Source organism: Phascolarctos cinereus, unplaced genomic scaffold (genome assembly GCF_003287225.1).
Source record: "Phascolarctos cinereus isolate Bilbo 61053 unplaced genomic scaffold, phaCin_HiC Scaffold_726;HRSCAF=1367, whole genome shotgun sequence".
Classification (NCBI taxonomy): Eukaryota; Metazoa; Chordata; class Mammalia; order Diprotodontia; family Phascolarctidae; genus Phascolarctos; species Phascolarctos cinereus.
This window is the reverse complement of record NW_027556098.1, coordinates 250,755,657-250,779,566: the sequence shown is the minus strand read 5'-3', so window position 1 is coordinate 250,779,566 and position 23,910 is coordinate 250,755,657.

Sequence of the window (23,910 nt, the reverse complement as noted above, 5' to 3'; positions counted from 1 at the left end):
CACCCTAAACCCTACCCCTACCCCTACTCCCCTTTACCTATTACTGTTGAAGGCAACACCATCCCCCTAGTCCCTCAGGATCACATCCTAGGAGTCATCCTGGATTCATCTCTCTCTCTCTCTCATTCCTCCATATCCAAGCTGTTGCCAAGGCCTGTTGATTTCACCTTTGCAGCGTTTCTCTCCATTCCCATCCATCCTCCATTCAGCCACCAGAGTGATTTTCCTAAAGCATAGGTCTGATCCTGTCACCCCAATAATACTGCCCAGTGACTCCCAATCACCTGCAGGATCAAATACAAAATCCTCCGTATGTCATTCAAAGCCCTTCATCATCTAGCTCCCTTCTGCCTCTCCAGTCTTCTCATACCTTATTCCCCGTCACACCCTGTTTGATCCAGTGACACTGGCCTCCTGGCTGTTCCACAAATAAGACCCTCCAGCTCTCAGCTCTGGGTGTTTTCTCTGGCTGTCCCCCATCCCTGGAATGTTCTCCTTCCTCATATCCACCTCTTGCCTTTCCCAGCTTCATTTAAGTCTCAACTAAAATCCCATCTTCCAAAAGAAGCCTTCCCTAACCCTCTTAATTCCATTTTTAATCATTTCCTCTTTTAATCATTTCCTATTTATTCTGTATATAGTTTGCATTGTATGTATTTATTTGCATGTTGTCTCTCCCATTAGATTGTGAGCTCCTTGAGGGCAGGGGCTGTCTTTTGCCTCTTTTTGTATCTCCGGTGCTTAGCACAGTGCCTAGAACATAGTAGGTGATTAATAAATGCTGACTGACTGGCTGACTGATAAGGGGAAGAGTTCTCACACTGAAACTACAGATCCTTGATGTATTCACACTGATCAGGCCGACATAGATGTCCTGCGGTGATGTCTGAGGATGATCTCGTGTAGACTCTGGGACTTGCTAGTATAGGGTTGTTCACTGTCTTTGGGGATTGTGAGCACACATCTAATGGAGATGACTGTATATAATTCCACTCTGTGGTGTTGTGCAGCATGGACCTGCAAATATATTTTGTCACGGATTTTATATATATATATATATATATATATATATATATATATATATATATATATATATATATATATATATATATATATATATATATATAATAAAATATATATTTGTGACTGAAGCACAGGAAGAGTTTGGATAAAGAGCTGCACAGGAGAGCAAGCAGTTAACAAAATTTGATTGCTATTCAGAAGGGGAGAGGAGGACAGATGCCAACAGGGAACATCCTCTGTGAGTAGCCTTTATTGCCCTTCCGTGAGGGCAGCACACAGTAGGGCAGCTTCTAGACACGGAAATGTGCAACAGCTTTCACACTCTGGTCGAAGATCTAGAGGCCTTCAAGGCTCAAAGTTTAGCATTTTAGACAAAGATTTGGCTAATGCTAGTAGGAGAATGCTCTGTAATCCACTGGTGAACATAATTGGAATCAGTGAATTGAGAATATTTTCTATACTTCTGTCTATTAAGAAGTGAGGAATGAGGGGTAGGGACTTTGGGGACTTAACTCTGTCATCCAGAAAGAGGCTGGATGGGGGTAATGCCCAATCTCTGGATTTATTTGTTAGCCTACATGTATCCTGAGGAGTTAGGGCTACACCAGGCAAACCAGTTTTCACCAATTTTCACAGCAACCCACGAATGTAGTATAATGCATGGCTGTATGTATAATATACATCTTCATTTTATTCATATGGACTTGGAATAATTTGTAGAGTCTGCAAAGTTTTTACAAAATGAGTTTTTACTCAACTATTCTGTTCCTATATGGGTTGGATTAAAAGTCTGAGAGCACGTATATAGAAAAAGGCAAACAGCAAGGAGCTTTAGGGCTGGTGGACCACATGGGAAGGGAACACATAGGAGAGGAATGGGCATGAGGATGTGAAGCCATGTTCATATTAGAGTGAAGGAACCACATCTTTTAGTAAATGATGGGAAACATGAACTGGATGGGAGAAGATGTGCCTCACTAGTGGGGCTATGCTGAAAGATACAGCCTAGACTAGAGTAAGGGAGCTCTTATAAAACCAATTGCACCATTTTGACTCACCAGAGGCTAATAATAATAATGATAGATAGCATTTCTATAGCACTTTTATAAATATTATCTTATTTTTCCTCATGACAATCTTGGGAGGCAGGGAATATTATTATCCCCACTTTACAGATAGGGAAACTGAGACTGAGAGAGATTAAGTGACTTCCAAGGGTCACTCAGTTAGGAAGTGTCTGAGGCTGGATTTGAACTCGTCTTTCTGACTCTGGGCAGTTAGGTGGCACAGTGGAAAGAGGAGCAGGCCTGGAGTTAGGAAGACTCATTTTCCTGAGTTCAAATGTGACCTCACACACTAATTAGCTGTGTGACCTTAGGCAAGTCACGTAACTCTATTTGCCTCCATTTTCTCATCTGTAAAATGAGCTGGAGAAGGAAATGGCAAGCCATTCCAGTATCTTTGCCAAGAAAATCCCAAATAGGGTCACAGAGAGTCAGATACGAATGAAATGACTGAACAACAAACTTCCGGACTCTAGGTCAATAACTCGATCTGCTGTACCCACCAAGCTGCCTAAAGCAGAGGCGTCATTTGAGATGCTGCCTTGGATTTGGGATCCAAAATTCCACTCACGAGACAGGGACTTGACTCTCTGGTAACGTGAATTTGTAGGACTTATGAGCAGAGTCCCTGGGGAGATAAATGGAGCTCAGTGAGGACTTTTCTATGGACTGAAATATAAGACCTTTAAGCTAAAAATTAACTGTTCTCCCAGTTTAATGTTTTTGCCAGGCTGACCGAAGTTCAAATCCAGACTCAGACGCTTCCTAGTCTTCTGAGAAACACAGACCAGATTCTAATATTCTCAAGGGAGACCCTTGATTAGGGCATGAGCAATTAAGATTATTATTAGACACTTTCCAAACAGGACATGGTCTGTTGTGTCATAGGTCATAGTGTGATGCAGGTCACAGTGGTGAAATTTGTAGTCCAAAATAAGAACGCCTGAAATTTCCATCCCCAGCATGGGAGACTAAAGGCAAAATAAGTGAAGGAGGTATGAAGAGATAGGAATGGCAGATGGTCAAGAAAGGGAATTTTAAATAAATTGGAAACACCTTCTGGAGACCTAACTGTTTTCATCCTTCTCATGAACTGAGAAAAATAATGGTTATACTCCAACATAGTACTAAGATCCACAGTGAGGGAGAGTTTCTAAAATGTTATATTTTCTGGGTTTCACAAGGCAAGTACTGTATTAGTACTTACTAGGAGAAGATCTAGTTAATTGAGAAGAAGGAAAAATGAAGAAATATCAACATTCTAGAACCCCAACTCGTCATTTATAGGTCAAGTCCTACACATGCATAATATGGTTATCTAATTGGTATAATCTGAAGAGCTCCAGAAATGCTCCTCTGCCCAAAATATTTCCGCCATGGTCCACCTCATGTCTGAAATTCCACAATTACAGGTTCATTCTTTTGGGAAAGACATTGTTTCCAGGAATCATTTGTTATACAGGATAATGCTCTTGTGAGGGCTATTCAACTGTTATTATTCATGAGCATCTTGGTGAGGTTTATTTCATCAGATTTATTTCCAAAAGGACAGCTGGCAGAGAGGGAATGTAGAACAAGACACTGTAAATTGTTACAGTCCTGAGGAGGAAGAAGATGCTTAGAAGATGGGGGGGGAGGGGAGGACGGGTCTGGGTGGGACAACCCAGGGGAGGGACTATGAAAATAACTCAGGAAAAATAACATAAGATCATAATGTTGTAGTTTATTGTAAATAGGAGAGAAATTTCAGCCAAGAGCAATACTGGACTAGAATAGAAATTTATTTGTAAAATCTCACAGAAAATGGCAGTGGAAGATCATAAACAATATTGCCTTGTTGTTTAGTCATTTCAGTTGTATCTGACTCTTTGTGACCCCCTTTGGGATTTTGTTGGCAGAGATACTGGAGTGGTTAGCCATTTCCTTCCAGCTCATTTTACAGATGAGAAAAATAGGGTTAACTGACTTGCCCAGGGTCACATAGCTAGTAAATATTTGAGGCCAGATTTGAACTCATGAAGATGAGTCTTCCTGATTCCAAGCTCAGTGCTCTGTCCTCTGCACCACCTAGCTGCCCTAATATTGCTTTATAAAGGAGCAATCATGTTATAGAGTTGGCAGGGAACTTAGATAATTTAGTCCAATCTTCCCTCCTCCCCAAATAAAATAAAATAAACAGGACTCCCTTCTATTAGTATCCTGACAGGTGGTCATCTATCTTCTACTTGGATAATTCTAGTTATAGCTCACTCTCTCACAAAGCTGTCCATTTTATTTTGAAACAGCTCTAATTGTTAGAAAGTTTGTCTTTATACCAAGACAAAATCAGCCTTCCATAATTACTGTCTAGTTCCTTCAAGCCTTCCTCCAGTGACAAGATCTCCAAACCTTTCATCATTTAGGTTTACTTGTAAGCCCCAGTTCATCAGTACTCCTCTTAAGAACTTGTATTGTGCGAAGAACTGACTTCTGTAGTCCAGAGTAATGTGAGGTTCTTACTTCCCTTGGGCTATTCACCATTCTGAGCCTGAGTACGTTAGCTTTTTGTTCTATTTTTTTTTCTTGCAGCTACATCACAGTGTAGACTTATATTGAGTTCACATTCAATGAAAACCCTCAGGTTACCTTGATGGAATATAGTTAAAGCACTAGGGGCTAGAAAAGGGAATGCCAGGTAGTAAGAGGCTGACAAAAATGATCTTCCTTTCTTCAGCATTTTGCCTAGGGTTGGCCTTACTTAGTTGCTTCTGATATCAGGCTGTCTTTTCCACTTGCCATCCTCCCCTCTGGCCCTGTACCAATTACTTACCAAACTTCAGGCCCAGATAGAAAGCTGCCTCCTAAAGTATTCATCTTCTCCACTCCCATTTTAAAAGTTGGGTATCCACCCTCCAACATCAGTTTTGTCTCTGAAATAGAGGGGCACATATGGCAGCAGATTAGAAGGGAAAGTAATTGGTGATTGGCAATTATCAGGAAATACACTCAGCAGGCAAAGCAAGATTATGTAGTGTGTAGAAACAAAGCTCCCAACAGTTCCAACTTTGAATACCCATAAAATACCACAACATAATATGTATTGGTATACCAAGAAATCTAGACTTTCTGATTGTACAAAGCCATATGTTTCTTTTTTTTTCTTTTTCTTTTCAGTTCCAAATTCTCTCCTTCCCTCCACCCCTTCCCCACCATTGAGAAGGCAAGAAATCTGATATCCATTATACATATGAAGTCATGCAAAACATATTTTCAATTTAGCCATGTTACAAAAAGAAAAAAAAAACAAACCAAGAAAAATAAAGTGAAAAAAAAGTTTCAATCTGTACTCAGAGTTTATCAGTTTTTTTCCCCCCTGGGGGTGGATAGCATTTTTCATCATGAATTCTTTAGAATTATGGATGATTGTATTGATCATAGTAAGTAAGTCACAAAGCCATGTATTTCATAAACTAATTAAGTCATCAAAGAGGGAATACTTTTTATATGAGGAAAGACGTGTCTACTATGGGCTAGCATTGCACTAAGTGCTTTACAAATATTATCTCATTTCATCTTCACAACAACCCCAGGAAGTAGATACTGTTATTCTCATTTCACAGTTAAGGAAACTGAGGCAGACAGAGGTTTAGTGGCTTGCCCAGGATCCCACAGGTGAGACTGGATTTGAACTCAGATCTTCCTGACTTCAGACCCAGCATTCTGTCCACTTTTCCACCTAGTTGCCCTATGAGATGAGCATTCTCTTAAAAACAAACATATTTACTTTTTTGGGTAAGATATATTTCTTTACCCAACTGAGTGTGTATATATATTCTTCTCTCACCAATGAGGGGGAGGTCAAGTGTTGCCCATCACCCCTTCCATTTTCCCCTTCACTGTAAAAGCTCTTCCTTGTGTACCTCTTTTATGTAAGATAATTTTCCTCATTCTTTCTCTCCCTTCTCCTTTCTCCCAGGGTATTCTGCTTTCTCACCTTTGTTTTTTGGAGAATATCCCAACATAATTGACTTAAACCCATGCCCTCTGTCTATGTAGACTCCTTCTAACTGCCCCAATAATGATAAAGTCCTTAAGACTTACATGTATCATTTTCCCATATAGAAATGTAAGCAGTTTAACCTTAGTAAGTCCCTTATGATTTTTTCTTCATGTTTGCTTTTTTATGCTTCTCTAGAGTCTTGTGTTTGAATGTCATGTTTTTTATTTGTATCTAGTCTTTTCATCAGGAATGCTTAAAAAACCTCTATTTAATTAAATATCCCTTTTCCCCCCGGAAGGATTATATTCAGTTTTGCTGGGTTAAGTTGTTTTTTATTGCAATCTTAGCTCCTTTGCCTTCTGGAATGTCATATTCCAAGCCCTGCAGTCTTTTAAATGTGGAAGCTGCTAAATCTTGTATGATCTTGACTGTGGCTCCATAGAATTTTAATGGTTTCTTTCTGGCTACTTGTAGTGTTTTCTCTTTGACCTAGGAGTCCTGACATTTTGCTATAATATTCCTAGGAGTTTTCATATTGGGATTTATTTCAGGAAGTGATTGGATTCTGGACATTTTTCTTTTATAATTTTTTGAAGTATAATGTCTAAGCTCTTTTTGTTTTTTGATCATGGCTTTAAAGTAGTCTAATGATTCTTAAATGATCTCTTCTTGGTCTATTTTCCATGTTGGTTGTTTTTCCCAATGTGATATTTCACATATTCTTCTATTTTATCATTTTTTTGTCTTTGTTTTATTGTTTTTTGATGTCTCATAGAATCAGTTTCCACTTGCCCAGTTCTAATTTTTAAGGAATTATTTTCTTCAGTGAACTTTTGTATGTCTTTCTCTATTTGGCCAATTCCTTTTAAGAAATTCTTTATTTCAGTGAATTTTTGTGCCTCTTTTACCATTTGCACAATTCTGTTTTTTAAGATGTTATTTTCTAAAATCCTTTTTGAGCTCTTCCATGGTCTGAGACCAATTCATATTTTTCTTGGAGGCTTTGGATGCTTTGACTTTGTTGTCTTCTGAGTTTGCATTTTGATCTTCCTTGTCACCATAGTAACTTTCAATAGTCAGAGGGTTTTTTTTTCTGTTATTTGCTCATTTTCCAAGCCTATTAGTTGACTTTGAATTTTATGTTAAATTTGGACTTTGCTCACCTGGGGGTTAGGAGGTGCTGTCCCAAGCTTTAGCATTTTTTTTGGCTGCTGTTTTCAGAGTTAGTTCTGGGAGTCTGTAAGTTTTTAGTGCTTCCAATGTGGTGTGATCTGAGGAGAAGTGTGGTCGTTACTCTTCCCATCTGTGCTCTGGTCTTTATCTAGGACAGACCCCTGCCTCCCTGCAGCTACAAGTGCTAGTGCTCCTCTCTGCCTTAGAATGTCTGTGGTCTGAGAGCTCCTCAAACTGCTGCTGCTGCTGCCTGCAAGGTCCATGGCTGCTACTGTGCAGTGTTTGGGCAGCTCTCACCCAATGTCACAGACCTCTCCTTCCAACCTCCTAAGTTGTCTTGGCCTGAAAAATATCTCACCTTGACATTTTGTTGGCTGTGCCACTCCAGACTCTATTTGATACATGATTCTAAAGTTGTTTGGAGGAAAATGTTGGGTGAGTTCATCTTAGTTGTTACCTCAATTCCACCATATTGACTCCACCTGTATATTCACTTTTAAAAATTCTCTCTCTCTCTCTCTCTTCTCTCTCTCTCTCTCTCTCTCTCTCTCTCTCTCTCTCTCAATTACACTTTGATTTCATTGGCATAGGGGATTCTTGGTGAAGAAATCCCCCTTACCAACAAGACAAACACCTGATCTTCAATTTATAGTCTGAGAGATTTGTCTGGAGCAATTAACTTGTCTAGGGTCCCATGGCCAATATATGTCAGAGGCAGGATTTGAACCAGAGCCTTCCTGAATCCAAGGCCTGCTGTCTAGCCACTACACCACACAGCTTCTTTAATACCAACCCCCCTCTCCCCAATCTGGCCAAACAGTGGATGATATTAATGCCCCCAAAATGTGATTGAGAAGATAAGTGAAAGGCTTGTACATTATGCAGAAGGCTCCTACCTATATATCATGCATACTTCTTTCAAGAAGAGAGTTAGGAAATAGCGCAAGTCTATCTTATGAAGGAGACATACTTTTCCAAATCCACTGCCTCAAATATTTGTTGTTTAATATTAGAGTAAAATATTTGTTGTTTAATATTAGAGTAACAGCCAATAGTCAATAAACATTAAGCAACTTCTATGTACGAGGCACTGTTCTATGTACTAGAGAATACAAAATGAGACAAAAGATAGTTCCTGTCCTTAAGGATCTCACAATCTAATGGGAGAGATGACAAGCAAAGCTATATGAAGGATAAAAAGGAAATAATTAAATGACACGAGGCACTAGAATTGGGGGGGGCTGTGAAAGGCTTACTATGGAAGATGGGATTTTATTTGGGACTTGAAAGAAGCCAGGGAAGGCAGTATGTGGAGCTGAACAAAGAGAGCATTATAGGGATGTGGAACAGCCAGAGAAAATTTCTGGAACTGAGAGATGGAGTGTCTAATAAGTCAACATACTAATGGATGAACTGAATCATATCAATATTGACATTCTTGCTATAAATGAAACCAAAAGACATGTGGAAATTACAGTTAAATGGAAGGATGGTTTACAGGTTCTCTTTGAAAGTCAAATAAAGGAGTTGGTGGAATTGCTTTTATTATGCTTCCAAAGGCAACAAGAAATACCATTTAATGATAGAACTTGGTAATTTCACCTTGTGGTACTCATGATAATCATAAACAAAAATCTCACCAGGAAGGTAATTGTAGCTTATTTACCAACATCTGTTATAGAGGCTAAGAGGATGGAGAAATTATCTGAAAAACTTGATAGAAGCCTTCAAATTAAATCAACTTATACTTTCACACTTAGCAATGTCAACGCAAAGGTGGACATAGCGAAGGAAAGCAAAAAATATGTTAGAAAACATACTCAGGATCAATACATAAAAGAAACCAAAAGCCTCTGGGGTGCCTTACAACTCTATATTTATGTTCCTATGAAAATATGAATAACACAAAAATGGAAATTGACTACGTCTTAGACAATAAACAGCTAGTTACTGATGTGAAATCATTTCTGAGTCAGCTGTGTATATCAGACCATCAACTTTCTGTAGAAATGAAAAATCAACACCAAATTAAAGGGAAGAAAGATTGGATACGTCATGCAATTAAAATAGCTCCAACATGATCTATTTAAACAAGATATTGATGTTACAAATGAGAAATAGTTAAGGGAATAGACATTGACATGGATTATAATAATTTGCAATGGAAGTTACCTTGTTGTAAAACAAGGAAACCAAAAGAGCCTAAAATTGCCTCCACCAGCAAACATGTGACTTTCTTGTAAATAGGAGAGAGATTTCAGCCAAGAGCAATATTGGACTAGAATAATAATTTCATTTGCAAAATCACATAGAAAACAACAGTGGAAAATTATAAACAATACTGCCTTATAAAGGAGCAAAAAGTTGGAGGAGGGGAGGCAGCTAGGTGGCACAGTGGATAGAGCACTGGCTCTGGAGACAGGAGGACCTGAGTTCAAATACAGCCTCAGACCAGACACTTAACACTAGCTGTGTGACCCTGGACAAGTCACTTAACCCCAATTGTCTAAAAAAAAAAAGTTGTAGAAGGGGAAAAATGCTTGGCATGAGATTCAGTTAAGCCTGATCATCCCAAGAACACTTAAGGACAAAGCTGGAAGTACACAAGGATGGAAGATGAAAAAGATCTTGCAAGATTTCTACAACAAATTATTTTATCTTTCAGTAACAGTAAAGATGCAACATTTAGCATTGCATTTAACATTGCAGTCCCTAATATGCTGCATGAGAAAGTAGAAATGGCACTAAAGAAAACAAAGACACAAAGACCAGAGAAACCAACTATGCTCACAGTGGGTGATGGGGGCAACACAATTTTGTGAGCACTGAAGGATCAGTTTTCAAAATATCTGAAAGATGGAAAAGATTCCAAAGCGATGGGGAAAAAAATCACGTATGACATTAATGTTCCAAAAAGAAATTAAGAACATAGCAATAACTATTGACATGTCAATGGATTAATATTGTTTATAACATTCTACCATATTTCTCTATAAGATTTTACAAATGAGTTTTTATTCTAGTCCAAAATTGTTCTTGGCTGAAATCTTTCCTATTTGCAAAAAAGTCAAATGTTTGTTGAATGAGGCAGCTTTAGGCTCTTTCCCCCTCCTTGTTGTGGTCATTTCTTTCCATCACTTCAACTTTCACAGAAAATAGTGATAATCCATGTCAATCCATATTGACTACTTTCTGATCTCTACAAAATAAGATATTTGTTTTTAAAATATGTCAAAGGCATTCTGTATGAAAATATAAGTAAGAAACAGGTAACATTTGCAAGTAGTATTCTATAGCAGATCACATATCTTTACAGCCATACAACTGACTGAAAGATAAAGAAAAAAAACAAGATCCATCTGGGTACATTGTCTATTGATTTTTTCTTTCTTTTTTTTGGTAAATTTTTTCATTTTAAACTTAAAAACAAAATGAGGAAAGAAAAAACATTGTCACGTACCCAGCAGACCATAAAAGAGGATTCAATATAAAACAATAAATTTCTATTTCATGAAAACCTAAGTAACAAATACTATACATTGTTTTTGAAGCTACCCAGCTTTTCTTTGTTTTGTTGTTGGTTTTCTTTTGTTCTTGGCTGTGCACTTTTTATTTTTTATTTCCCACCACCACTCTAAAGAAGGCTACAATTAAATGTGGCTATATATGCATATGCTTAGATATCTATAAACTTACACATATATACACATATGCTCATACACGTATATGTAAGACCGTACTATGCTTATTTCCTCCTATCATCTGTTTCTCTGAAGGTGGATAGCACCTTCCCATTTAAGTCCAAGTCTTTCCATGTTTTTCTAAATCAACCAGCTCATCATTTCCTATACCACATCAATATTCTAACCCAATCGCATCCTATCTGAGAGATTATCTATGAAAGTTTTCCCCTAATTTTCTGCATTCCTTCTGTTCTTGGCTATGTAAGTTTTGTTTATACAAAACATTTTTAATTTAAAATAATCAAAATTATTCTTTTTACATTTCAACAATGCTCTTGCCTTATAGTATGGTTTAAGGTCTGATACTGCTGAGTCTACTTTCTTTACATCTTTTCCTCCTACTTTCTTTGAAGTTCCTGACCTTTCCTTCTTCCAAATGAACTTTGTTATTATTTTTTTCTAACTCAGTAAAATAACTTCTAGTAATTTAATTGGGATGGCATTGAATAAATAGATTAGTTAAGTAAATTTGCCATTTTAAAAATTATATTGGCTTTACCATTATCTATTGATTATAATTTTTTCTTAATTTGGTAAACAACACTCAGCTTTAAAGCAGCTTCTCCAATGACCTCCATAAACATGTGAAAATCATAAAAGATTACTTGTAAGATAAAACAACAGAAATCACTTTATTTGATTATCCTTTGATTATTAATATCAATTAAGAATAAAACAGGGAGACATCTGCTGGTCAGAGTCATTTGCCACTGAAATAGAGAAAATTCAATGCAAAGTCCAAATTGAAGAGATATTCCTCATAAATGGTGAGGTTCTCCAGCTGCTCCTATTTGCAGATGTAATTGTGCTGATTATACTGTACCCTAGAATCTTGCAGAACCTCCTAAAAGAGAAGTACAATCACTCCAAAGAGTCTGGCCTAGCTCTTCAAGTAGGAAAAACGAACTGGAAGAAGAATGTCTATTGTTTTTACATCAATGGTTCTTAAGCTTTTTGGTCTTAGGACTCCTCTCTCTATATTTTTTTTAAACATTTATTTTTAAAATTTTGAAGTTCTAAATTCTCCCTCTCCCTTCAACCCCTTCCCCACCCAGTGAGAAGACAAGTAATATGATATACATTACACATGTGAAATCATGCAAAACACATTTTCATATTAGCCATTGTTTAAAAAAAAGGCAAGAAAAATAATGAAAGTGAAAAAAATATGCTTCAACATGAACTCATAGTTTATCATTCTCTCTGCCTGTGAATACATTTTTCATCATGAGTCCTTTGAAATTGTTTTGGATCATTGCACTGATCAGAGTACATAAGTCTTGTGCAGTTTGATCATCCTTACAATATTGCTGTTACTGGGTACAATGTTCTCCTAGTTCTGCTCGCTTTACTTTGCATCAGTTCATATAAATATTTTCAGCTTCTTCTGAAACCATTCTGTTCATCATTTCTTATAGCACAATAGTATTCCATTACATTCATGTACCACAACTTGTCAGCCATTCCCCAATTGATGGGCATCCCCTCAATTTCCAATTCTTTGCCAACACGAAAAGAGCTGCTATAAATATTTTTCTATATAGTTCCTTTTCCTTTTTCTTTGATCTCTTTGGGATACAGACCTCGTGGCAGTATTGCTGGGTCAAAGGGTAAGCACAGTTTTATAGCCCTTTGGGCATATTTCCAAATTGTTCTCCAGAATGGCTGGACTGGTTCAAACTCCACCAACAGTGCATTAGTGTCCCTATTTTTCCATATCCCCCTCCAGCATGTATCATTTTCCTTTTCTATCATGTCAGCCAGTCTGATGGATTTGAGGTGGTACCTCAGAGTTGTCTTAATTTGTATTTCTTTAGTTAATAGTGGTTTAGAAAATTTTTTCATATGATTATTGATAGCTTTGATTTCTTCTTCTGAAAACTACCTGTTCATATCTTTAGACCTTTTATCAAATGACCCCTTTTCACTTTTAAAAATTATTGAGAACCCCTAAAGAAAATTTTTATTTGTATTCCTACTATCAATATTTACCATATTAGAAATGAAAACATCTTAGTATTATGAGAATAGTTTGGGCCTTGCAGATCCCCTAAAAGGGTCTTGAGGAATTCCAGTTTTTCCTGGAATTTTTTTTTTCTTTGAGAATTTCTGGTTCAAACTATGACTATAGTATAGGATGGATATTCAAAACTAAATCTATCTTGAAGACATTGTGTACATATCATAAACTAGCCTCAGAAATGAGTAAGAAGGAAAAGGTGGGCTAACTCATTTGGAAAACTGTGTAACATTTCCAATGACCTCCAGCTTCCCCTTGAAACAAAAGTCCACTTTTTAAAAACACTGATATTCTTGTGGTAATGGTTTATGGCCACAAATCACGGAATATCACAATCCCTCAGGATTCAAATGATCAAAACAAACTTGTTTCCCTCTACCTGATCAGTGAGCTTCAGTGGCTCCCATTACCACCAGGACCAAATATATAAACTCTTCTGTAAAGCTTTTTACAACCTGCCTCCCTTTTGTGTTTCTCATCTTCCTGCATGACTCCCGTCCATGCCCTCTAGAGATGTGTTGGTCTCCTTGTAGTTCCTTGAACATAACACTCCAAAAGGCTTCTCTGTGCCTTTGTATTGATGGTCTCCTGTGTTTTGAATGTTCTTCCCTCTCACCTCCACCTCTTGGTTTTTCTGGCTTCCTTTTACACTCAGTTCAAGTCCCATTTTCTATAGGAGACTTTGGCTCATCCCTTCAGCTGCTACTCCTTTCCTCTCTCAGATTGCCTTTCATTTTCACAGTGTATATCTTACATATAGGTGCTAATAATAACACCACCACCACCAACAACAATAATAACAACAAATAATAGTAACAATAACAACAATAGGAGCCAATTTACATTGGCTCCTACAATGTGCCAGGAACTATGAACTATGCTAAGCCCTTTACAAATATCATCTCTTTTGAGACTCACAACAAACCTTAAAGATAGGTGCTATTATTACCCCCATTTTATAGATGAGGACACTGAGGGAAATGGAGGTTGACTTCCCCATGGTCACACAAGTAAATGTCAAAGGCAAGATTTAAGCTCAGGTCCTCCTGATTCCAAGCCCAGCAGTCTGTATACTGTGCTATCTTGCTGCCTAGATATATGTTAAAACATTAGCTGTATGAGGGCAGGAACTGTTTTGTCTTTCTTTTCATCACCAGTGTCTAGTTCACTGTGTATATACAGATATACACACAGATATACATATGTACACAACATATATACACGTGTATGTGTATATTGGGGGCAACTGGGCAGTACAGTGGATAGAACACTAAGCCTGGAGTCAGGAAGATCTGAGTTCAAATCCAGCCTCAGATACTTACTAGCTGTGTGACCCCAGGCAAGTCACTTAACCCCTATTTGCCTCAGTTTCTCATCTGTAAAATGGAGACACACTGGAGAAGCAACTCCAGTATCTTTGCCAAGAAAACCCCCATTGACATGTTCATAGGGTTACAAAGAGGCAGCACAACTGAACAACAACAACAAATGTGTACAAACATATGTATGTATACACACACACACACACACACACATCTATCTCCACTTTCATGGCTAAACTTTTTGAATCTTCTTCTCTCTCTTCTAAACCCTCTGCAATGTCTTTCATCTTATTCAACTGAAACTGTTCTCTGCAAAATTACCAGTGACCTCTTACCCGCTAGTTCTATGGCCTTTTCCTCAGTCCTCATCCTTCCTGACTTCTCTGAAGTCTCTGACACTATCAATCAGTTTGTCCTCCTGCATATTCTTTCCTCTCCATGTTTTCATGACATGGTTCTTGCCTGATTCTCCTACCTGTTTGACCACTTCTTTCAGACTCCTTTGCTGGACCTTCATTCAGGTCAGCTGGGTGGCACAGTGGATAGAGTACTATACCTAGAGTCAGGAAGATCTGAATTTAAATCCAGTTTCAGATACTATGTAAACCTGGACAAATCAGTTAATCTCCCTCAGTCTCAGTATCCTCATTTGTAAAATGGGAATAATAATAGCATCTGCCTTCATGGATTGATGTGAGATAACATTTGTGAAGTGCTTTGAAAGTCTTAAGGCACAACATGAATGTTAAGAAGCAAGATGATCACTTCCTCTGACCTAAATCTTTCTTCTGCTTCTATGCTATCTTGGTTGGTGATTTTATCAGCTTCTGTGGATTCATCATCTTCATGCAGATTATTCCCAGATCTCTTTATCCAGCCTTAATCTCTCTCCTGACATCCCATCTTGTCTCTCCAACTGCCTTTTAGACACTTTGAACTGAATGTCACAGAGATATTTCAAATACAACATATCCAAAACTGAACTCATAATATCCACTCCCCACCCCCACCCCCATTTCTCCCTCATAATCCTCCTTCTCCTGAACTTCTCTATTATTGTCAAGGGCCACCATTCTTTCAGTCATTCAGGCTCTCAACCCAGTCGTCATCTATGATTTCTTACTCTCACTTACCCCACACATCCAATATCGATTGCCAAATCCTTCCTATCTTTACAACATCTCTTGTTTATATCCCTTTTCCCCACCAAGACAGATGCTACCTTGCTATAGGCTCCTTATCATTTCACACATAGATTTTTGCAAAGCCAATAGTTTGGTCTTCCTGGCTCAAGTCTACTCTATGATCCAATGATATTGGCTTCTTGCTATTCCTTGCACGAGACACTCCATATCCCCAGTTGGTGCCTTTTCACTGGATGTCCTCCTCATACCTGGAATGCTTTCTCTCCTCCTCTCCACTTCCTGGCTTCCCAGGCTTCCTTTGAGACTTAGCTCAAATCCCACCTCATGCAGGATGCCTGCCCCTGCACCCTTCCAATGCTACTTTCTTCCCTCTAAGATTACTTGGCCTATACCCTGAGTCTATTTTGTATGCACATAGTTGTTTACATGATGTCTTCTTTAGAATGTGAATTCCCTGAGGTCAAGGACTGTATTTCTGCCTGTCTTTGCAGCCTTTGAGCTTACTGCTGTCCCTCCCATAGAGTAAATACTTATTGATTGGCTTATTAATAAATATTTGTTGATTATTAACAAAAGTACCATCTTCTTGGTCCCTTGGGCTCACAAGTTTAAAAAGTCTTTTTTAAATCTTCTTTTCTTTGTCCTATGTCTCTAAGTTATCATTAAATCTCTCTAATTCTTTTTCTATAATTTGTGAAAGGCTATATTTACTATTAATTAAATTCTACAACTGTTTATTAAATGCTTTTCATGCAGCAGTTGGTACTGCTATACAAGAACACAACACAAAGGGAAAAAATGTACCTGCCATCAAGGACCTTATGCTTTATTGGGATATGAAAACTCAAAAAATATAAGGCAAATTGAAGAGGGAGTAAGCCTTGAAGGGAAGTTAAGGGATTCTTCGAGGTGGAGACGAAGGACTGCACCAAGTCTAGGCAGAGGGGGATGAATGACCTGTTCAAAGGCACAGACAGAAGAGGGAATGTCAAGTGCATTAGTTTGACTGGATGGTAAAGTGTGTGAAGAATGATATGAAATAAATCTGGAAAGGCAAAGGGAAAAAGGTTATGGAGTGCTTTAAATGCAAAGCAGAGGAGTTATTTAAATAGGGGAATGATGCGGCAGGCAGCCCCCATTTCTGTGTGGGACTGGGAGGAGTAGATCTTCATTCAAAGACATTGTCTTTGGCAGCAATGTTTTTCACTTAAATGCAAGTTGAGGCCAGTTGCTCTTGATCATTAGAAAGATCCACTTCTGATATACCTTAGTAGAAAAGTCTCACTTCATGAGCTAACTGAAGGTTGAAGAGTACTGATCTGCTAAACACCTGGGGACAGTCTTTCTGAACCCATGAATGGGGATTTTGGGGCAGTCTGGCCTTGGTACACATTCAATATCTTCAGTGGTCTTAAACACAGATAGATGGCTGTTGTCTGGATGGGGAGGCAGCAGTTTTTCATAATTAGTCTGAGGATAACGTACTTTCAATATCCTTGGAAGGCATAAACCAGGCAGCTTTATTATCTATAATAAATAAAAAATTATTTATAATAACATAGTTATTTTCAAATTATGAAAATAGTTATCCTGAGGATAATATTCAGTAGCCTTGGAAAAGACACTGCTATTTTATATCCAGTGCAGAAGCAAATTGTAATAATGAGAATGCCCATAGAAGAAATTACTATTATTTAAAGTAGGGTTTTGTTTTTCACAAGTTACAAGGTGGGGAAAAACCTGTAGCACTTACTGTTGTTGTCCAGTCATGTCCGACTCTTCATGACCCCATTTAGGGTTTACTTGGTAGAGATACTTGGTAGAAACAGGGTTTCCTTGGTAGAGAATGGTTTGCCATTTCCTTCTCCAGCTCATTTTACAGATGAGGAAATTGAGGCAAACAGGGCTTGCCCAGGGTCATACAGCTAGTAAGGGTCTGAGGCCAGATTTGAACTTAGCAAGATGAATCTAGCTGCCCTTGTAGCGCTTACAAATGACCAGTTAAGAGGTCACAAGCAATTGTGATCTACTAACCACACACATACACACACACTATAAAGTCTTTTTTTTTCTGGATTTATTTCTGTATCAGTTCATACAGACCTCCAACCTGTCAGTGAGTTAGGGGGATGTCTAACCTAAGCACGTGAAGACTTCCCCTGGTGGAATGGACAGCTGAGAACAGTTTATTCCAAGGACCGTAAAGGTGGCTGATGCAGGCACACTGGAGAGTTTAGGGCTTGGTCAGGCATTGAAGATGCCTAGGTCATCCACTGCATCCTGGGCCATTGCCAGTCCTCATGACTTCTGTCTTGCTGCTGGACTTCCATGACTCAGGAAGAGAGATTGAGGCTGATGACTCCCTCACTGCAATCCAATTCATGTGCAAGCCATCACCTATGATGTCATTGGTCTTCTTCCAAAAAGATGAAGACATCACCTGTGATATCATTGGTCCTTTTTGAAAGTGAAGGACAAACAACTATAGAGATAGGGACTGGACCTGTGATTTCATTGGTAAAGGGAATTCCTGGACAAGAAAACTTTCTCTACCAATTGAGGCCAGTAGTTTCTTATCAACTAATTGTAGGGAGTTGTCCATAACACTGCAAGATGAAGCATTTTGCCCCAGGTCACACAGCCAGTATGTAGTAGAGAGGGGGACTTGAGCCCAGATCTTCCTGATTTTGAGAGCAGCATTATATCTACTATGCCCTTCTGCCTCTCATCACTATTTCTTATGGTATAATAATATTCCACTTACTTTCATATACTATAGTTTGTTCAGCTATTCCTCAGCTGATGGGCACCCACCCCTTAGAATTCAGCTTTTGTAACAAAAAGAGCTGCTATGAATATTTTTGTACCTATGGGTCATTTCCTTCTGTCTTTGATCTCTTTGTGAGTATATGCCTAGTAGAGGTATTGATGAGTCACAGCGTACAGTTTAGTGACTTTTGGAGGAATGTTCCAAATTGTTTTCCAGAATGGTTGGATAAATTTACAGCTCCACCAACAGTGTATTAGCGTGCCCATCTTCCCATAGTCTCTATAACAATTACTGTTTTCCATTTTTGTCATCTTTGCCAATCTAATAGATATGAAATGGAACCTCAGAGTTGTTTTAATTCTCATTTGTCTTTTTACTAGTGATTTAAAGCACTGTTGTATTTTTTTGACAGCTTGAATTTTTTTCTTTTGAGAACAGTCAGTTCATATCTTTGACTATTTATCTATGTTGTGCCTACTTCAATCAGGCAGAAATTTATGAATTAGTAGTACTTTGAATCATGAGGTGGGCTCCAAGAGTCATGTAAGTCAATGACCAGGATTAAAGGATGTCTATTACTTTATCCCAGACATATTTCCCAGCAATTTTCCTGGTCCAGTTTACAACGTAGGCTAAAAAATGTGGTATAAATTGTCCAGTGAATCCAATATCACTAATGATAAAGAATTAAGAGTTTAATCTGATGTTGGATCAATAGCTGTTGTTCATTCAGTCATTCAGCCATGTACAACTCTTCATGACCCCACAGACCACAGCATAACATGCCCTTCTATCCTCCACTATTTCTCAAAGTCAGTCCAAGTTCATATTTATTGTTTCCATGATACTATCTATCTATCTATCTATCTATCTATCTATCTATCTATCTATCTATCTAATCTCATCCTCTGCCAGCCCCTTTTCCTTTTGCCTTCAATCTTTACCAACATCAGGGTCTTTCCAATGAGTCCTATCTTCTCATTATGTGGCCCAAGTATTTAAGCTTCAGCTTCAGTATTTGACCTGCCAGTGAACAGCCTGAATTAATTTTTTAAAGTATTGATTGATTTGATTTCCTTGCTGTCCAAGAGACTCTCAAAAGTCTTTTCCAGCACCACGGTGTGAAAGTGTTGATTCTGTGGTACTCAGCTTTCCTTATAGTTCAACTCTCACAGCCATATATCACTACTGGAAAAATCATAGTTTTGACTATACAGACCTTTGTTGGCAAGGTGATGCTTCTGCTTCTTAGTATGGTGTCCAGATTTGCCATAGCTTTCCTTCTAAGGAGTAAGCATCTTTTAATTTCATGGCTGCAGTTGCTGTCTGCAGTGATCTTTGAGCCCAAGAATATAAAATCTGACACTGCTTCCATTTCTTCTCCCTCTATTTGTCAGGAAGAGATAGGACCAGTTGCCAAAATCTTAATTTTTTTGATGTTAATCTTCAAGTCAGCTTTGACAATCTCCTCTTTCACCCCCATCAAGAGGCTTCTTAATTCCTCTTCACTTCCTGCCATCAGAGTGGTATCATCTACATATCTGAAATTCTTGATATTTCTTCTTACAACCTTAATTCTAGTTTTTGATTCATCCAGCCTGGCATTTCACATGATATAGTTGGTATATAAATTAAATAAATAAGGTGACAATATACAGCTTTGTCGTATTCCTTTTCCAATCTTAAACCAATCAGTTGTTCCATGTTTGGTTCTAACTGTTGCTTTTTGACCTTCAGGAGATAAATAAGATGATCTAAAACTCTCATCTCTTTGAGGACTCATGGATTTTGTTGTGAACCACACAAAGGCTTTAATATAGTCAGTGAAGCAGAAGTAGATGTTTTACTGGAATTCCCTTAGCTTTCTCCATAATCCAGTGAATGTTGGCAATTTGGTTTCTAGTTCCTTTGCCTCTTTGAAAACCAGTTTACACTTCTGGTAATTCTTGTTTCACATATTGCTGAAGTCTAGCTTGCAGAATCTGAAGCATAATGTTGTTGGCATGTGAAATGAGCATAATTGTTTGGTAATTTGAACATTCCTTGGCACTAGGATCATTAATAGTATGGTCAGTAGTACCATCTCCCTATATGCTATACAGAATATGTATAAATAAGGTCACTATTATTATCTACTCTTTAGAGCAGATAATTAGATGTTAACAAGCTGGATAACCCTGGAGTCTTCCCCAAATAGTAAGCATTTTCCTAACTTTGTTTCATTTTTTTTTCTCCAATTATGACCTAAGATATCACTTCTCAGACTGTTATGTGAAACAAAACCTTAGCATTCTGAAAAGCAATTCAGAGAGTTCAGCAAAAGAAAAAAGATAGACAAATATCTAGAAAAAAATCTATCAATTCCACCATCTCTGTCAGTGGTGCCAAATGTGTGTTTAGCTAATTTGAAAATCTATTATACATTGTTTGAAACAGATCATTTCACCAATAAACTTTCTTATTGCTCTAGAATCAATAATTAAATGTATCTAATTATGTATGATGCATAATCATTTTATTGTTGGTCTGTCATATAAAGTGTTTAAAAAATAATTTATATTATTAATTTTTCCCTAGAAATGCATTTTTTTCAATGTCCCTTATGGATCATTGAGCAAAAGTTAGACCTTTAAAGGGACAAGAAAGTAATAAATAGTGGCAGAATGAGGATTTGAACCCAGGTCCTTTGATTCAAAATCTAGTACTCTTCCCACTATACCCTCACTGATTATATTGTCATGAAAAATATGCATTTAGGAAGTTATTTTAAAAGATGTTGCTACATGGATTTTACTGGTTTTATTTTAGTGAAGTATGTAGCTATGCAAAATGTTTGAGATTCACTGATCTAAGAAGCAACTTATAGGCATGGTAGGTGTTTTTTAAAAAGTCTTTCAGGGCCTTTTCAATTGGATAACAATTTTTTCTTGTTTTCTTTTTTGGTTAGAAAATATGCTTTTAGGGCAGCTAGGCGGCATAATCATAGAGCACCAGCCCTGGAGTCAGGAGGACCTGAGTTCAAATCCGGCCTCAGACACATGATACTAGCTGTGTGACCCTAGGCAAGTCACTTAACCCTGGTTGTCTCACAAAAAAAAATATCTGCTTTTATCTTCTAACTTTCAGTCCCATTACAGTCTGAAATGTCAAACAGGGTCAAGAGGTTAGGTGTTAGAGGAGAGGGAAAGAGTGGACTTGGTTTAATAGTCTAAGGAATATAAATTCAGTTGATTTTCATGGCCTCTGCTAGTATTGCTGACATTGTCTTATGCTTTGTGTATGTGAATGTAGTGATTGTGGTAGTTATTTTGCAGTCTCCATGATTTCTTGAAGATCATCAACATTGGCTCAGTGATCACCTATATTTGTACTTGTCTTCCCCATTAGAATGTAAGCTCATCTATAGTCATATGAAAAAATGCTCTAAATCGTTATTGATTAGAGAAATGCAAATCAAAATAACTCTGAGGTACCACATCACACTTATCAGATTGGCTAACATGACAAAACAGGAAAATGACAAATTTTGTTGAAGATGTGGGAAAATTGGAATACTAATGCATTGTTGGTGGAGCTGTGAACTGATCCAACAATTCTGGAGAGCAATTTGGAACTATACTCAAAGGGCTATCAAACTATGTATACCCTTTGACCCTGCAATACCATTCCTAGGGCTGCATTCCAAAGAGATCATAAAAATGGGAAAAGGACCCACATGTACAAAAATATTTATAGCAGCTCTTTCTGTGGTGGCAAAGAATTGGAAATTGAGGGGATGGTCATCAATTGGGGAATGGATGAACAAGTTGTGGTATATAAATGTAATGGAATAGTATTGTGCTATAAGAAATAATGAGCAAGCAGACTTCAGAAAAACCTGGAAAGACTTGTATGGACTGATGCTGAGAGAAGTGAGCAGAACCAGGAGAACACTGTACACAGTAATAGCCACGTTGTGCTATGACTAACTTTGGTAGACTTAGACCTTCTCAGCAATGGAAGGATCTAAGACTTCTCCAAAAGACTCATGATGGAAAATGCTATCCACACCCACGGAAAGAACTATGGAGTCTGAATGCAGATGGAAGCATACTATTCGCTAGTTTCTTTTTCGTTTTGTTTCTTCTTTCTTGTGGTTCCTCCTGTTGGTTCTAATTCTTCTTTACAACATGACTAATGTGGAAATATGTTTAATGTCAATGTATATGTAGAGCTTATATCAGATTGCACGCCATCCTGGGGAGGGAAGTGAGGAGGGAGGGGGAGAAAATTTAAAATTCAAAAGCTTATGGAATTGATTGTTGAAAACTAAAAATTAATTAATTAATTAAAACAATTTTTAAAGGACAGAATGTAAGCTTTTTGAGAACAGGATTTGTTTCATTCATTGTATTTATATCCCTACTGCCCAACATAGTTCCTGGCACATGGTAGGAGCTTAAATGCTTGTCAGTTGCTTGATTCCTGTCTTCCATAACATTACAACAGTCACGCCAAATCTCAAGACTATTCCTCCTTGTTCTTCTTACCCCAGGGTAGGCCAATCACAAGGGCAAAGATCAGTTATCTAATTTAATGAAGCATATTGATCTGCTTTCATTCTCCTTGGTGCCTTACTTTACTCCTAGCCTGACAGGCTGGTTTTCCGAGCCCCTAGTTTTTGAAGGAATAAGGCCTTCTTTAAACCATATATGAAAGGGCTTTATTTTTCATGTATTTTTAAAAATTAGTAACTCAATTGCCTGGAAAGAAGTGGGAAGAAAGATTAATTTTTTAAAATGCTTTTAAATTGAAAAAAAAAAAGAAAGAAAAGAATACTAGGCAATAGCCTGTGAGCTCCTACTGAATCTCTTCTCACTGCATTCCCCCTGACACCCAGACCTAGCTGTTTTAGCTTCCATGATGTTCCTGACCAACGTGCCTCTCTTTTCCTAGTCATGTGACCTGTGCTGCTTGTACCCAAGCTGTGATCCTAACTTCTTACTCTACTCACTACTACTTTTTTTTTTAAGTGAGGCAATTGGGGTGAAATGACTTGTCCAGAGTCAGACAGCTAGTGAGTGTTATGTGTCTGAGGCCATATTTGAACTCAGGTCCTGCTGACTCCAGGGCCGGTGCTCTATCCACTGTACCACCTAGCTGTACCTCACATTTCTTTTTTTCCTCATTAGATTGTAAGCTCCTTGAGGGCAGGGACTGTCTTTTGCCTCTTTTTGCATCCCTAGTGTTGAGCACAATACCTGGCAGATAGTAGGTGCTTAATAAATGTTTACTGATATATTGATTAATTTCTTAGACAACCTATGGCTCATCACCAAAGTTCTGAGCTCACATAGACTTGAATTTAGTCCAGGAAACTTTTTGATATTTGACACTCCATGGCTCAAGTTTCCCTCACTTAGAAGTATCACTAGAAACAATAACAATAACAGGTAGTATGTATAGAGCTTTATGGTTAACAAAGCACTTTGCAAATATTACTTCATTTTATCCTCTTTTGGGGGGGCTAGGTAATGGGGTTAAGTGACTTGCCCAATGTCACACAGCTAGTAAGTATCAAGTGTCCGAGGCTGAATTTGAACTCAGGTCCTCCTGAATCCAGGGCTGGTGCTCTATCCACTGTGCCACCTAGCTGCCCCAGTTCATTTTATCCTAATAACAACCCCAGGAG